Source organism: Nerophis ophidion, linkage group LG15 (genome assembly GCF_033978795.1).
Source record: "Nerophis ophidion isolate RoL-2023_Sa linkage group LG15, RoL_Noph_v1.0, whole genome shotgun sequence".
Lineage (NCBI taxonomy): Eukaryota > Metazoa > Chordata > Actinopteri > Syngnathiformes > Syngnathidae > Nerophis > Nerophis ophidion.
Genome location: NC_084625.1, coordinates 45,741,652 through 45,759,943, shown reverse-complemented (window position 1 = coordinate 45,759,943; position 18,292 = coordinate 45,741,652). Strand labels below are relative to the sequence as shown.

Genomic DNA, 18,292 nt, shown 5'->3' with positions numbered 1-18,292 from the left:
TTTTTCTTTCAAACTGTCATTGCTCAAAACATAATATTGAATCAAAATCAATGTTATTATGAATTATTGACCTATCCAAGGGTCCCATTACTTCACATCAAATATTCCACTAAGAAAATTATTTTTGGTGGAAGATTTTGCAAATTTGGTAAATAAATAAACAAAAAATGTATATTTTGTTGTTTTCTTGCTGCACCGAAAATGAACCGAACTGTGACCTCTAAACCGAGGGACGTACCGAACCGAAATTTTTGAGTACCGTTACACCCCTAGAATCTGCAAAGGCGATCACATGCAGTTTTACAAAAGTCGGCCGATATTGGTCGGTGGCCGATTCCTACTTTCTACAACATGTGTAATCGTCATTCTTGCCCTTGAAAGCACCATAAAAATGTCACATGATGATCAGCACAGTACTCGGGCTCACCGTGCAAGCTGGCAGGTGCTGCTTACGGAATTCGCTACCTATTAGGTACGACCACTGCCTGAATTCCAACAGTACAAATTCACATAAAATCCAATGGTTTCGATACATTTGTTGGACATGACTCTTTATGACGGCCAACAACTCAAACACTCAGCAAGCAAACAGGTGTATTGGTAGCGGGCAGACTTAAGAAAATGTTCCATGCCAACAAAGCGATGTCTAATAGAAAGTGTTAAAAGGAAGGCTCTGCTTTTAAAAATGCACTAGCCCAATGCTATTTCACATTGGATATGCCATATTCATGCTGCTAATTAGCATTAGCGATTTTACATGGGCATTTCGACACCTCCAAATTTGGCAATGAATGATACAACTAAGATGCATGTTACTATCAAACAAGTAGTGTGTAACTGGTATAAAACGTGGAGGAGTTCAAGTACCTAGGAGTCTTGTTCACGAGTGAGGGAAGAGTGGATCGTGAGATCGACAGGCGGATCGGTGCGGCGTCTTCAGTAATGCGGACGTTGTACCGATCCGTTGTGGTGAAGAAGGAGCTGAGCCGGAAGGCAAAGCTCTCAATTTACCGGTCGATCTACGTTCCCATCCTCACCTATGGTCATGAGCTTTGGGTCATGACCGAAAGGATAAGATCACGGGTACAAGCGGCCGAAATGAGTTTCCTCCGCCGTGTGGCGGGGCTCTCCCTTAGAGATAGGGTGAGAAGCTCTGCCATCCGGGAGGAACTCAAAGTAAAGCCGCTGCTCCTCCACATCGAGAGGAGCCAGATGAGGAGGTTCGGGCATCTGGTCAGGATGCCACCCGAACGCCTCCCTAGGGAGGTGTTTAGGGCACGTCCAACCGGTAGGAGGCCACGGGGAAGACCCAGGACACGTTGGGAAGACTATGTCTGGCCTGGGAACGCCTCGGGATCCCCCGGGAAGAGCTAGACGAAGTGGCTGGGGAGAGGGAAGTCTGGGTTTCCCTGCTTAGGCTGTTGCCCCCGCGACCCGACCTCGGATAAGCGGAAGATGATGGATGGATGGATGGCAAAGACTACTTCCTGACTACAGCAACACACCAAGGACAAAGGGAAATTAATACAGAATTACTGCGATATCTTAGTACTAGAGATGTCCGATAATGGCTTTTTTGCTAATATCCCGATATTGTCCAACTCTTAAATACCGATTTCTATATCAACCGATACCGATATATAAAGTTATGGAATGAACACATTATTATGCCTAATATTGCTAAACTTCGAAGCATTTAGGTTTTTTATAATAGGATATGGGCGCAACACGGTGACCAAGATTATCCTTTGCTCATAGAGCCTCAAAAAGTCACAACTTTACAGGAAAGCAGGGGTTTCGAATTAGATTTTACGTAAATAATTTACAATAAAGAAATTGGCTTCTCAGTCACCAGAATTTTACCATAATATGTACAGCATATTACTGCAAATTAAAAAACTGTACCACTGTAGTATTTAAGGTAAATTTCTAGTGACAGAGCTGGCAATTTTTTACCGTAAAATCTATAGACATTTTTCATAGTGCAATGCTATAAATTGAAAAACAGTACCACTGTTGCCGGAAAATTCTGGCGAATGAGCTGTTATTTTTTACAGTGCATTTACTGTAATTGGAAAAATGGTACCACTGAGGATTTCACGGTATATTTCTAGCGACCGAACTGCCAGGTTTTTACAGTAAAATCTGCCGACTTTTTACAGCGTAGCCTTGCGGGAAATGCCATCGATGAAAGAAGTCAGTCTGAATATGTATTACATTAGATAGCCACCCGTTTTTTTCGGGCTGAACAAAATGACACCACGGGCCAAATTTGGCGCAACTGATTTTTTTTTTGATTTACCCTATATTTCGGCGCATAAGTCGCTCCGGAGTATAAATTGCACCTGTCGAAAATGCTTAATAAAGAAGGAAAAAAACATATATAAGTCGCACTGGAGTATAAGTCGCATTTTGGGGGGGAAATTTATTTGATAAAACCCAACACCAAGAATAGACATTTGAAAGGCAATTTAAAATAAATAAAGAATAGTGAACCACAGGCTGAATAAGTGTTATATGAGGCATAAATAACCAACTTAGAATGTTCCTGGTATGTTAACGTAACATATTATGGTAAGAGTCATTCAAATAACTATAACATATAGAACATGCTATACCTTTACCAAAAAATCTTTCATTCTTAATCGCTAAATCCCATGAAATCTTATACGTGTAGTCTCTTACGTGAATGAGCTAAAGAATATTATTTGATATTTCACGGTAATGTGTCAATAATTTCTCACATAAGTAGCTCCTGAGTATAAGTCGCACCCCCGGCCAAACTATGAAAAAAACTGCGATTTATAGTCCGAAAAATACGGTAACCTTAATTTAACCAGGAAAAAAATCCCATTGAGATTAAAGACCTCTTTTTCCAGGCAGTCCTATAGCCAAGGAGCAGCAAAGTTACACGTACAATTACATTTACATTACACATTAAAATGATAGGTGATGGACATCAAGTATAACAGTTACAGATAACTGAGGCTGCTTCAATTTCTCTCAGTTTAGATTTAAAATATATGATATAGATCAGACAAATTAAGGCCCGTTAAGATTTTCAATCTGGCCCGCCAGACATTCCCCCAAAATATTTTATTTTTGTTTTTTAAGAGGGAATCTGTAGCTGCCATTATGATGTGCAGTGAAGTTTTCAAATGACCTTAAGTCTTAAACTATACAAAGTATTTCAATGGTTGAAATCTGAGTTTTTGCATGATATACTAGTTACTATGGTCATCTAAGTCAGTGGTTCTCAAATGGGGGTACACGTTCCCCTGGGGGTACTTGAAGGTATGCCAAGGGGTACGTGAGATTTTTTTAAAATATTCTAAAAATAGCAACAATTCAAAAATCCTTTATAAATATATTTATTGACTAATACTTCAACAAAATATGAATGTAAGTTCATAAACTGTAAAAAAATAAAATAAAATACAACAATGCAATATTCAGTGTTGACAGCTAGATTTTTGTGGACATGTTCCATAAATGTTAATGTTAAGGATGTATATTTTTGTGAAGAAATGTTTGGAATGAAGTTAATGAATCCAGATGGATCTCTATTACAATCCCCAAAGAGGGCACTTTAAGTTGATGATTACTTCCATGTGTAGAAATCTTTATTTATAATTGAATCACTTGTTTATTTTTCAACAAGTTTTTAGTAATTTTTATATATTTTTTTCCAAATACTGTATTAACTTGAATTGCAACCGGGGCGCTAATTAATTTCAAACCTCTTCTCACTCCTGCGCTTACCAAAGGCATGCGGTAAAAGTAAGCATGCGCTAATTATTTTAAAACCTCTTCTCACTCCGGCACTTACCAAAGGTATGCAGTAAAAATTTGAGTGTGATGTAAGATTGGACCTTAAATCCTACGGAATAGCTTTTAATCTTCTTCCCTTTATGCAATTTCAAATTACGGGTATTGAAATCAGCCTCCTCCATTTTGAAAATTTTGAAAATGATGGCAGGGGAAGTGTCACTCGTGACGTCACAAGTTTGACCAGGTGGTAATACTAAGCAAGCCCTAATTATTTTGGGAAGCGAGTTTGACCCAGCAGTAATTCAAGGCAGGCGCATACTATATTTCCTGCGGCAATTCAAGGAAATACGGTAGTTCAAGAAAGACCACTACAAATTAGCAATATTTTGCACTGTTATACAATTTAATAAATTAAAAACTGATGACATAGGGCTGTATTTTACTTCTTTATCTCTTTTTTTTTAACCAAAAATGTTTTGCTCTGATTAGGGGGTACTTGAATTAAAAAAAAATTCGCAGGGGGTACATCACTGAAAAAAGGTTGAGAACCACTGATCTAAGTCACAGGAGCTCAGACGAGCCACCAGGCTGTTAGGGCGTGGTTTGTTTCCACAGAGGGTTTCCAAAACAGCCAGCCTGAAATGCGGGTGTCAGGGACAGACAGACAGATATTTTTACAACAAAGTTGTTAATCTTAGTGATGTATCAGATTTTAGGTGTGTTTCTTACCCTTTGCGTTCATACTTCGCTGTTTGGTGCATTTTTCTTTTGTTTCGGTTAATTGTAAAATATGTGGATGGAGAGGGGGTGTGACGTTCATATGTTTTATCGGTCCTAGTTAATATTGTAAATCCCACATTCTTTGTTTTCATGTACAAACCCCGTTTCCATATGAGTTGGGAAATTGTGTTAGATGTAAATATAAACGGAATACAATGATTTGCAAATCATTTTCAACCCATATTCAATTGAATGCACTACAAAGACAACATATTTGATGTTCAAACTCATAAACTTTTTTTTGCAAATAATAATTAACTTAGAATTTCATGGCTGCAACACGTGCCAAAGTAGTTGGGAAAGGGCATGTTCACAACTGTGTTACATCACCTTTTCTTTTAACAACACTCAATAAACGTTTGGGAACTGAGGAAACTAATTGTTGAAGCTTTGAAAGTGGAATTCTTTCCCATTCTTGCTTGATGTACAGTTTAAGTTGTCGTATTTTAAGCTTCATAATGCGCCACACATCTTCGATGGGAGACATGTCTGGACTGCAGGCGGGCCAGGAAAGTACCCGCACTCTTTTACGACGAAGCCACACTGTTGTAACACGTGGCTTGGCATTGTTTTGCTGAAATAAGCAGGGGCGTCCATGATAACGTTGCTTGGATGACAACATATGTTGTTCCAAAACCTGTATGGACCATTCAGCATTAATGGTGCCTTCACAGATGTGTAAGTTACCCATGTCTTGGGTACTAATACACCCCCATACCATCACAGATGCCGGCTTTTTAACTTTGCGCCTATAACAATCCGGATGGTTATTTTCCTCTTTGTTCCAGAGGACACCACGTCCACAGTTTCCAAATATAATTTGAAATGTGGACTTGTCAGACCACAGAACACTTTTCCACTTTGCATCAGTCCATCTTAGATAAGCTTGGGCCCAGCGAAGCCGGCGGCGTTCCTGTGTTTTGTTGATAAATGGCTTTCAATTTGCATAGTAGAGCTTTAACTTGCACTTACAGATGTAGCAACCAACTGTAGTTACTGACAGTGGTTTTATGAAGTGTTCCTGAGTCCATGTGGTGATATCCTTTACACACTGATGTCGGTTTTTGATGCAGTACCGCCTGAGGGATCAAAGGTCCGTAATATCATCGCTTACGTGCAGCGATTTCTCCAGATTCTCTGAACCTTTTGATGATTTTACGGACCGTAGATGGTAAAATCCCTAAATTCCTTGCAATAGCTTGTTGAGAAATGTTGTTCTAAAACTGTTCGACAAATTGCTTAGAAATTGGTGACCCTCGCCCCATCCTTGTTTGTGAATTACTTAGCATTTCATGGAAGCTGCTTTTATACCCAATCATGGCACCCACCTGTTCCCAATTAGCCTGCACACCTGTGGGATGTTCCAAATAAGTGTTTAATGAGCATTCCTCAACTTTATCAGTATTTATTGCCACCTTTCCCAACTTCTTTGTCACGTGTTGCTGGCATCAAATTCTAAAGTTAATGATTATTTGCAAAAAAAAACTAATGTTTGTCAGTTTGAACATCAAATATGTTGTCTTTGTAGCATATTCAACTGAATATGGGTTGAAAAGGATTTGCAAATCATTGTATTCCGTTTATATTTACATCTAACACAATTTCCCAACTCATATGGAAAAGGGGTTTGTACATTCTGGTACATCACAATTTGTAGTTTCTCTTTTCAACATGTTCGAAAAGGAGTAGGAAGAAGCAGAGCTTATTTAATCCTACCCCTGTTGTTCACTTCCTGTTCTCAATTTATTCACAATATACTCCACAAGTAATCACAATAAAAAATAAATAAACAAATAATAATAGGTGAAGTCAGTTATATTTCATACGATGAGATGAGATAAGTAAGATTATTTTGACAATGAAAGAATGGATGGATGAATAAATTCGGAATGTTTATCATGGTTCTTCTTTTTTGTGCTTTGTAAACACTTTAAGTGAAGTGAATAGATAAGGGATTTTCCAGAATTATCCTAGTAAATGTTTCTAATAACATCTTAATCGCTCCCACTGCCCTGTCTTTTTTTTTCTTTATCATTCACTCTAACTTCAGTATATCAGTATGTGGAATTAAATTATGAAATGGATTAAAAAAAGCAATCAAACAATGTGAAGTGAAGTGAATTATATTTATATAGCACTTTTCTCTAGTGACTCAAAGCGCTTTACATAGTGAAACCCAATATTTAAGTTCCATTTAAACCAGTATGGGTGGCACTGGGAGCAGGTGGGTAAAGTGTCTTGCCCAAGGACACAACGGCAGTGACTAGGATGGCGGAAGCGGGAATCGAACCTGCAACCTTCAAGTTGCTGGCACAGCCACTCTACCGACCGAGCTATGCCGCTTTAAGGTTGAAGAGTTTCTTGAATTGGATCATATTAGTACATTGTTTGATTGCTTTGCTTAATCCACTCCATAATTGAATTCCACATACCATCCATCCATCCATTTTCTACCGCTTATTCCCTTTTGGGGTCGCGGGGGCGCTGGCGCCTATCTCAGCTACAATCGGGCGGAAGGCGTTTACACCCCGGACAAGTCGCCACCTCATCACAGGAATTCCACACACAGATATATTAAAGTTCATTTGTACATGCGTACAAATGTTTTAAATTACATTTTTCTCTGAGATTATATTTCTCCTAATTGTCAGATTTTGTATTAGTTTTCCTAAAAATAGACATACCGGACCCATGATTTTATTTGATTTTTATTAAGGATCCCCATTGTTGCCACAACAACCCACTAGTCTTCCTGGGGTCTACAAACTCAAAACAACTACAAGTAAAAACACAAGCGGTAGCAAAATGGATGGATGGAACATATAATTATAACTACACAAATACGGAAACAAATAAAACCACAAAATTTGGCCCTCCCGAGTCAAAATAATTACCCAGGCCTAATACAGATAGATCTAGCTTAACTTCCCAACGCAGACTTGTAATTGAGTGTGTTGCTGTGAGGGAGTTAGTATAGTCTTAGGGCTAGTTCAATACAAATCATTGACCCTGAAGCTGGGACCGCCACACCTTTTCTCACCTTTCAGTAATTACAATTCCAGTCATTGCTGAGCGACACGAGGCCAGTCAAAAATTCATCCTGCCGGCAGTCAAAAAGAAAATGACAAGAGCAAAGCTATCCTGACAGCTGACGCCTAGTATGTGCGCTAAGTAGGCGATAATGAAGAGATAGATAAACATCACAAAGTAACTTAAAATGTCAAAGCGGCGCTCCCGGCTAGTTTTTTTTTTTTTTGTTACGAGACGAACACACGACAAGCTTGTTTGAAGAGAAAAGACACGAGCATTTAATGGCGAAAAAAGTTGCTGTCCTAGATTTTGTAACACAGTTCATTATAACACACACCGTAAAAAGTCAGTGTTCAAAAACAAGAAAAACAAATACAAAAAATAGGGTTATTTTATTTGAACTAAGCAAAACTATCTTCCCTATAGAACAAAAAACATTTGGCTTGTCAAGACATTCCAAAACAAGTAAAATTAGCTAACCTCAATCAACCCCAAAATACCTTAAAATAAGTATATTCTCACTAATAACAACTGTACTACTATATGAGTAGGTTATTGTTTCAGTATGATGACGCATGCGCGTGACGTCTCGGGTTGTAACGGACATTTTTTTCCAGCCCGATCCCAGCTATAAGTAGTCTGCTTTAATCGCATAATTACACAGTATTCTGGACATCTGTGTTGCTGAATCTTTTGCAATTTGTTCAATTAATAATGGAGACGTCAAAGAAGAAAGCTGTAGGTGGGAAGCGGTGTATTGCAGCTGCCTTTAGCAACGCAAACACAGCCGGTGTTTCCTTGTTTACATTCCTGAAGGTGAAGCTTTATTATTATTGTTTCGTTGAAAATAAAACAGCAAATGTTATGATCCGCTGCCCGGATCATATTCTGATTGGATTTTTTGAGTCATTTGTGTGTTCTGTTGGTTTTGGACTCCTTCGGTTCCTGTTTGTGCACCTCTGAGTTGGTTACCATAGTTACTTATTATTTACACCTGCCGCTTGTTCCGGACGTGCACCTGTTTCGTAATCACTGACATTATTTAAGCCTGTCTTCTCCAGTCAGTCAGTCTGGCTTCCTAATTTGCAATACGCAACAGATGACGACTTTTGTTCCCGGCTCTGTAATCAAAAATTCATCCTGCCGGCAGTCAAAAAGAAAATGACAAGAGCAAAGCTATCCTGACAGCTGACGCCTAGTATGTGCGCTAAGTAGGCGATAATGAAGAGATAGATAAACATCACAAAGTAACTTAAAATGTCAAAGCGGCGCTCCCGGCTAGTTTGTTTTTTTTTTGTTACGAGACGAACACACGACAAGCTTGTTTGAAGAGAAAAGACACGAGCATTTAATGGCGAAAAAAGTTGCTGTCCTAGATTTTGTAACACAGTTCATTATAACACACACCGTAAAAAGTCAGTCTTCAAAAACAACAAAAACAAATACAAAAAATAGGGTTATTTTATTTGAATTAAGCAAAATTATCTTCCCATAGAACAAAAAACATTTGGCTTGTCAAGACTTTCCAAAACAAGTCAAATTAGCTAACCTCAATCAACCCCAAAATACCTTAAAATAAGTATATTCTCACTAATAACAACTGTACTACTATATGAGTAGGCTATTGTTTCAGTATGATGAAGCATGCGCGTGACGTCTCGGGTTGTAACGGACATTTTTTTTCCAACCCGATCCCAGCTATAAGTAGTCTGCTTTAATCGCATATTTACACAGTATTCTGGACATCTGTGTTGCTGAATCTTTTGCAATTTGTTCAATTAATAATGGAGACGTCAAAGAAGAAAGATGTAGGTGGGAAGCGGTGTATTGCAGCTGCCTTTAGCAACGCAAACACAGCCGGTGTTTCCTTGTTTACATTCCCGAAGGTGAAGCTTTATTATTATTGTTTCGTTGAAAATAAAACAGCAAATGTTATGATCCGCTGCCCGGATCATATTCTGATTGGATTTTTGAGTCGTTTGTGTTTTCTGTTGGTTTTGGACTCCTTCGGTTCCTGTTTGTGCACCTCTGAGTTGGTTACCATAGTTACTTATTATTTTCACCTGCCGCTTGTTCCGGACGCGCACCTGTTTCGTAACCACTGACATTATTTAAGCCTGCCTTCTCCAGTCAGTCAGTCTGGCTTCCTAATTTGCAATACGCAACAGATGACGACTTTTGTTCCCGGCTCTGTAATCAAAAATTCATCCTGCCGGCAGTCAAAAAGAAAATGACAAGAGCAAAGCTATCCTGACAGCTGACGCCTAGTATGTGCGCTAAGTAGGCGATAATGAAGAGATAGATAAACATCACAAACTAACTTAAAATGTCAACGCGGCGCTCCTGGCTAGTTTTTTGTTTTTCTTTACGAGACGAACACACGACAAGCATTTAATGGCGAAAAATGTTGCTGTCCTACTAGCTGACTCGAGATTTTGTAACACAGTTCATTATAACACAGACCGTAAAAAGTCAGTGTTCAAAAACAAGAAAAAAAAATACAAAAAATAGGGTTATTTTATTTGAACTAAGCAAAATTATCTTCCCTATAGAACAAAAACATTTGGCTTGTCAAGACATTCCAAAACAAGTAAAATTAGCTAACCTCAATCAACCCAAAAATACCTTAAAATAAGTATATTCTCACTAATAACAACTGTACTACTATATGAGTAGGTTATTGTTTCAGTATGATGACGCATGCGCGTGACGTCTCGGGTTGTAACGGACATTTTTTTCCAGCCCGATCCCAGCTATAAGTAGTCTGCTTTAATTGCATAATTACACAGTATTCTGGACATCTGTGTTGCTGAATCTTTTGCAATTTGTTCAATTAATAATGGAGACGTCAAAGAAGAAAGGTGTAGGTGGGAAGCGGTGTATTGCAGCTGCCTTTAGCAACACAAACACAGCCGGTGTTTCCTTGTTTACATTCCCGAAGGTGAAGCTTTATTATTATTGTTTCGTTGAAAATAAAACAGCAAATGTTATGATCCGCTGCCCGGATCATATTCTGATTGGATTTTTTGAGTCATTTGTGTTTTCTGTTGGTTTTGGACTCCTTTGGTTCCTGTTTGTGCACCTCTGAGTTGGTTACCATAGTTACTTATTATTTCCACCTGCCGCTTGTTCCGGACGCGCACCTGTTTCGTAATCACTGACATTATTTAAGCCTGCCTTCTCCAGTCAGTCAGTCTGGCTTCCTAAATTGCAATACGCAACGAATGACGACTTTTGTTCACGGCTCTGTACCTGCTAGTTTCCCCGCTAGGCTCTTGTACGTGCTAGCTCCCACGCTAGCTCCCTTGTTTTTTGCCTTCTTTGCTTTGAGCAGGTTTTTCTTTGTTAAGGTCTGATTTATTTTTAATTAATTTATTTGTTCCTACCTTCACGCTGTGTCCGAAGCCTGGGAGAATGAACTCCACACCACGATGCGACCCGTGTCATTACAGCAAAGTCCATTCGGGTGTCATCCGTTCTAATATGAGACACAATTGTGTCAAAGTCATGATCTTTATTTTTCATGCTTTAAATAAGAAATTATTACTTTGAAAAAAGTAGTTTTATACTTGTGACAGTTGATGTTCTCGTCTCAAGCATGTTTTACTCAATATAGGTCATACAATCTCAGCAACAAGCTGTATTATCTTACTGAGATCATTCAGGACCAAAACACTTAAAACAAGGAAAACACTCTAACATAAAATCTCCTTAGTGAGAAAGATGATCTTATCAGACAGAAAATAAGCAAATATCACCCTTATTTGAGATATTTTTTCTTAGATATCAGTTTTTGCAGTGCAGACACTAAATTAAATTATTATCTTTAAATGTTAAATAGTAAAAAGTTAAAGTACCAATGATTGTCACACACACACACACCAGGTGTGGCGAAATTATTCTCTGCATTTGACCAATCACCTCTGATCACCCAGTGGGAGGTGAGGGGAGCAGTGGGCAGCAACGGCGCCCACGCCCGGGAATCATTCTAGGTGATTTAACCCCCAATTCCAACCCTCGATGCTGAGTGCCAAGCAGGGAGATAATGGGTCCCATTTTTATAGTCTTTAGTAAGTCTCGGACAGGGATTGAACACACCACTTACCGATCTCAGGGCTGACACTCTAACCCAGTGGTTCTTAACCTTGTTGGAGGTACCGAACCCCACCACTTTCATATGGGCATTCCCCAAAACTTCTTTAGTTAAAAATATATGTATAATTTTTCAAATTCAAGACAAAGTTATCTGTTTTTTTACTGGTGCACAAAATGAACATCATCTTGTTCAAAGAACAAAACCAACACAGTGCATGAACTCACAACAAATTACACACAGATGGAATACGCCGATAGGGAAGAGTTTGTTTTTACACGATGAGTCGGGTGTGTCTTGTCCTCCGCCGAACCCCTGAGGCCGACTCACCGAACCCCTAGGGTTCGACCACTGCTATAACCAATAGGCCACTGAGTAGGTTGAAAGTACTTAAAGGCCTACTGAAACCCACTACTACCGACCAGGCAGTCTGATAGTTTATATATCAATGATGAAATATTAACGTTGCAACACATGCCAATACGGCCTTTTTAGTTTACTAAATTGCAATTTTAAATTTTGCGCAAAGTATCCTGTTGAAAACGTCAGTATGATGACGTGTGCGCGTGACGTCTCGGGTTGTAGCGGACATTTTTTTCCAGCCCGATCCCAGCTATAAGTAAGTCTGCTTTAATCGCATAATTACACAGTATTCTGGACATCTGTGTTGCTGAATCTTTTGCAATTTGTTCAATTAATAATGGAGACGTCAAAGAAGAAAGATGTAGGTGGGAAGCGGTGTATTGCAGCAACACAAACGCAGCCAGTGTTTCCTTGTTTACATTCCCCAAGGTGAAGCTTTACTATGGAACAGAGCAGTCAGGCGAACATGGTTCACGACCACATGTCAACTGGCAGGTTTCGGTGATAAAATGGTGGTAATAAGTCGGCTCTTACCGTAGACATGAGCGGAGCTTGCGTCGTTCCTCGTGCACCTGTCAAAGAGGCAGCTGCGTGGTTTCCCTCAGAGACACTGGCGGTCACCACACCCGTGTCCACAACCCTCCGACTTTCAGTTACGACAGTATAATCTCACTACCACACTAGTAACACAATAATTAGATAAGGGATTTTCCAGAATTATCCTAGTAAATGTTTCTAATAACATCTTAATCGCTCCCACTGCCCTGTCTTTTTTTTTCTTTATCATTCACTCTAACTTCAGTATATCAGTATGTGGAATTAAATTATGAAATGGATTAAGCAAAGCAATCAAACAATGTGAAGTGAAGTGAATTATATTTATATAGCGCTTTTCTCTAGTGACTCAAAGCGCTTTTTACATAGTGAAACCCAATATCTAAGTTACATTTAAAGCAGTGTGGGTGGCACTGGGAGCAGGTGGGTAAAGTTATCTTGCCCAAAGACACAACGGCAGTGACTAGGATGGCGGAAGCGGGAATCGAACCTGGAACCTTAAAGTTGCTGGCACGGCCACTCTACCAACCGAGCTATGCCGGTTGTACTAATATGATCCACTTCAAGAAACTCTTCAAACTGGAAGTGTTTACAAAGTACAAAAAAGAAGAACCATGATAAACATTCTGATTTTATTCACACATTCGTTCTCAAAATAATCTTACTTATCTCATCGTATGGAATAAAATTTACTTCACCAATTATTTATTTATTTATTTTTATTGTGATTACTTATTACTTATGGAGTATACATTGTGAATACATTGAGAACAGGAAGTGAACAAAAGTTTTAGCAACTGTTATGTAAAAGAAAAGGGGTAGGATTAAATAAGCTCTGCTTCTTCCTACTCCTTTTCGAACATGTTGAAAAGAGAAACTGGAAATTGTGATGTATCTTGTTGTATGCTTGCATGTTCGAAATAAACTCAAACTCAAACTCCAACTTTCCTCATCCTCGAATCTTTCATCCTCGCTCAAATTAATGGGGAAATCGTCGCTTTCTCGGTCCGAATCGCCCTCGCTGCTGGTGGCCATGATTGTAAACAATGTTCAGATGTGAGGAGCTCCACAACCCGTGATGTCACGCGCACATCGTCTGCTACTTCCGGTACAGGCAAGGCTTTTTTATTAGCGACCAAAAGTTGCGAAATTTATCGTGGATGTTCTCTACTAAATCCTTTCAGCAAAAATATGGCAATATCATGGAATGATGAAGTATGACACATAGAATGGACCTGCTATCCCCGTTTAAATAAGAAAATCTCCTTTCAGTAGGCCTTTAAGTGCGCTCAACGTCTGGCGAATGAGCGGTTACTCGTCACGTGGATGCCGCACGGGCACAAGGGGGGAAGAACAACAAAAACGACAACAACAACAACGCCGCAGCAGCCATCTTGAACCCCGAAAAATCTCTGCAGACTCCAAGTAATGGAGCACAAAGGTCTAGACAGGCCTGAGGCGGCAGACAATCGGCGGGGTCACACGGATTATAGTCTGGGGTTCATGCCGGCTGAAAGAATAAAGAACTGTGTTTCATGGCATAAATTATAAGAATATTGCCAAGTGAACGAAACAGTAAAGTAACTAAAGTAGTGGTAATAGTAGTATTTACGATGATGTAGTACTATTTGTGTATATGAAGTTAAAATCCATCCATCCATTTTCAACCACTTATTCGCTTTGGGGTCGCGGAGGGCGCTGGTGCGTATCTAAACTACAATCGGGCGGAAGGCAGGGTAGACCCTGGACAAGTCGCCACCTGATGGCAGGGTCAACACAGATAGACAGACAACATTTAGTGTTGCCAATCAACCTATCCCTAGGTGCATGTCTTTGGAAGTGGGAGGAAGCCGGAGTACCCGGAGGGAACCCACGCAGTCACGGGGAGAACATGCAAACTCCACACAGAAAGATCCCAAGCCCAGGATTGAACCCTGACTACTCAGGACCTTCGTATTGTGAGGCAGACGCACTAACCCCTCTCCCACTCTGAAGCCTGAAGTTAAGATAAATGCATTAATGAACTTATATTTTATCTACAAAACCATTCTTTGTATCACTCTATCTTGTCTTTTAACAAAAAAAACAAGGAAGTCACAATCTGCGTTCGATGAATGTTCTTCAATTTGTCATCCCCAAAGTAAGAACTGAACTGGGCAAGAAAGCATTTCGGTTTTCTGCACCGAAGGCTTGGAATAACCTACAATCGAATATTCAACTTCAAATCTTGTCTGTATGCACATGTGTGTTGTGAGCAAGTTTTAATGTTGGAAATGTGATGTTTTATGTGTTGTTTACTGTTTTTATTGTAACCTTGCTGCTGCCCTCTTGGCCAGGTCTCCCTTGGAAAAGAGATCTTTGATATCAATTAGATTTTACCTGATTAAAGGCCTACTGAAACCCACTACTACCCACCACGCAGTCTGATAGTTTATATATCAATAATGAAATATTAACATTGCAACACATGCCAATACGGCCTTTTTAGTTTACTAAAATACAATTTTAAATTTCCCGGGAGTTTCGTCTTGGAAACGCCGTGTAATGATGACGTGTACGCAAGACGTCACGCGTTTTTAGGAAGTATGAGCGCTGCACACACACACAGCTAAAAGTCGTCTGCTTTTACGGCATAATTACACAGTATTTTGGAGATCTGTGGAGCTGAATCTTTTGCAATTTGTTAAATTAATATTGGAGAAGTCACAGTAGAAAAATGGAGTTGGGAAGCTTTAGCCTTTAGCCACACAAACACACGGTGATTCCTTGTTTAAAATTACAGGAGGTGGAACTTTACTATGGATCAGAGCGCGGTCAAGCGAACATGGATCCCGACTACAAGTCAACCGGCAGGTTTCGGTGAGAAAATTGTGGTGAAAAAGTCGCTTCTTACCGGAGAAAAGCTGAGCTTGGGCCGTCCATTTTGCTACCGTCGACTTCCCTGAGACATTGGCGTCAACACACCCCCTCCGACTATCAGGTAATATTAAACTCATTAAAACACTAGCAACACAGTAGACAGATAAGGGATTTCCCAGAATTATCCTAGAAAAATGTGTTTAAAATAGGGATGCACCGATTAATCGGTAACCGAATATATTCGGCCGAATATGGCAAAAAAAGCCACATTCGGCCTTCGTTGGAATGAGTTGAAAACAAGGCCGAATAGTGGCGTGTGACGCAATTTTTTGACGCGGTGACGCAATCAACCAACGTGCAGTGACGTGGTGACGTTGGGATATGTTGTGTACCTGTATAAGTGTAGGAGGTTACAAGCACACACTTATTGAGATTTAGTGGGGCCTCTGTTTACATTATTAGCCTGTTGTGTAGGCTACCTGTATAAGTGGAAGAGGTTACAAGCACACACTTATTGAGATTTAGTGGGGCCTCTGTTTACATTATTAGCCTGTTGTGTAGGCTACCTGTATAAGTGGAAGAGGTTACAAGCACACACTTATTGAGATTTAGTGGGGCCTCTGTTTACATTATTAGCCTGTTGTGTAGGCTACCTGTATAAGTGGAAGAGGTTAAAAGCACACACTTAATTGAGATTTACTTGAGCCTTCTGTTTACTGTGGTTAAGCAGACTTTTGCCAAAAGGACAATAATTCATTTGTTGTGGGTTTATCCACTTTAATGCACTTTATTTTTTTTTGGAATGCATGTTTTGTTTTAAGGCCTAATATAAATGAAAAACTTTGTGCTTTTTTTGAAAAGCAAAGGCTACTGGAATATTAAAAAAAATGTCAATATTCAATAAAAAATTACTTTATTTGAAAAACATGTCTAAATATTTATTGTAGGCTATGCAATATTTAAAAAATTGTGAAAAACTGCATTCATTATTCGGTATTCGGCCAAGCGTTTAAATTTTATTTGGCTTCGGCCACACATTTTCATTTCGGTGCATCCCTGGTTTAAAAACATCGGAATCTGTCCCAATGCAATCGCTTTTTTTTTTTTTTTTTCTAGTCCGTCGCTATCAATATCCTCAAACACGAATCTTTCATCCTCGCTCAAATTAATGGGGAAATTGTCGTTTTCTCGGTCCGAATAGCTCTTTTTGTTGGAGGCTCCCATTAAAAACAATGAAAATATGTGACGTCATCGTCTGCGACTTCCGGTAGAGGCAGGGCTTTTCTCTTCGCACCGACAGTTGCGAACTTTATCGTGGATGTTCTCTACTAAATCCTTTCAGCAAAAATATGGCAATATCGCGAAATGATCAAGTATGACACATAGCATGGACCTGCTATCCCCGTTTAAATAAGAAAATATCATTTCAGTAGGCCTTTAAATAAAGGCTAAATAAATAAAGAAATATTAGCGTTAAAATTTCCACTCACAAAGGGCCCGCAAAAGCGTTTAAAATGAAAAGAAACCAACCTTCCACTGATGCGGTGCTCCTCTTTCCGTGAACCTTGAACGCAGCACGCCAGCCGGGCACTGCTCAGAGTAAACAGGGACAAAAGACACAAGAAAAAAAAAAGATCACATTTCGTGCCACAAAAACTATTCCACGAGTGTCCGTAAGAGGGTAAAAGACATTTGAGGTAGAATGAGGTGGGAAATTGGGGAGAAAAAGCCAAGTGGACGAGGATGCGAGGTCGCTAACAGGTAGATGACAGGTGCATCACGTGGTGTTTTTATTTATTTATTTAATTATTTTTTAAGGCAAAACTTGACAGCGATAACCCGTTTTTAATTCTTAATTTAATGAACAGCAATTAGCACGTTTGCATGAGATGCTATAGCCAAGCTAACTCACCTGTCTGCGCATTAAGCCAAATTTGCTGACACATCAAAACTTTCACATCATTTCCCCCTCAAAAACACTTCCGCGGAGGAAGGAGATTTTCCCAAAAAAAAGCCAGCGTTCGACAAGCGTCATGTCCTCCGAGTGAAGAGCGAAACAGGACGAGGTAAAAATGTATAAAAAGTGTGTCCTATTTCTTGTTCAAATTCACAGACAGTCTGGGCCAGACAGTCTCGCGGTGGCGGCGTGCGCGCCGCGTCTGCGCGCGTGCACGCCGAATGGCGCGGGAAGCGGGCCACGTTTGAGTGGCGGGCTCGCCGGGCCAATGGCGACGCGGGGGTACGGTTCGTCGTCCAATCAGCGTCGTCGGGGCTCAAAGCGCGTCCCGCCCCACAACCGCTGTGTTGACTCTTGAATAAAACCGTCTGACGAGGTGAGCAGTTCAATGTAGGTCAGCTATCTTCATTTGTTCTAATAAACAAAAACATGATTTAAATGTGTGAAAAAAACAATATTTAAATTTTTTATATATACTATATATATATATATATATATATATATATATATATATATATATATATATGTGTATATATATGAATATATAAAAGTATATATATATATGAATATATATATGTGTGTGTGTGTATATATATATATATATACACACATGTATATATAAGTGTTTCTAATTTTTTATTATTGTTATAATTACACAAAATATGTAAGTTACATGTAAATACCTGAGTATTGCTTGATGTTTTTTTTAATGTGGAACCATTGTCTCGTTGTCCCTCCTACTGCAATTATAACTGTGACACCTGTCTTTTTATATACGTTGGACACGCCTTCCAACTTCCCTTTTTGTCCACGATAACGGGAGAGGTAAGCGTCCATGCGACGACAGAAAATATTTTGTCTTGTTAAGGACTTTAATTCATTTC

At 39.4% G+C, this 18,292-nt stretch overlaps 2 long non-coding RNA genes across 2 annotated transcripts in view; one reads left to right on the top strand and one right to left on the bottom strand.

The window, feature by feature from the left end:
* The window catches only part of LOC133569712 (uncharacterized), a 70,063-nt gene extending 52,469 nt beyond the window's left edge, over positions 1-17,594 (bottom strand). The window contains exons 1-2 of the long non-coding RNA XR_009809859.1: positions 17,364-17,594; positions 16,982-17,041 (exon numbers count right to left, since the gene is read on the bottom strand). This is a non-coding gene — a long non-coding RNA (uncharacterized LOC133569712). The remainder of the gene's footprint in view (positions 1-16,981; positions 17,042-17,363) is intronic.
* LOC133569713 (uncharacterized) overlaps positions 1-18,292 on the top strand; it is a 164,567-nt gene that overhangs the window by 43,896 nt on the left and 102,379 nt on the right. The window lies entirely within an intron of this gene.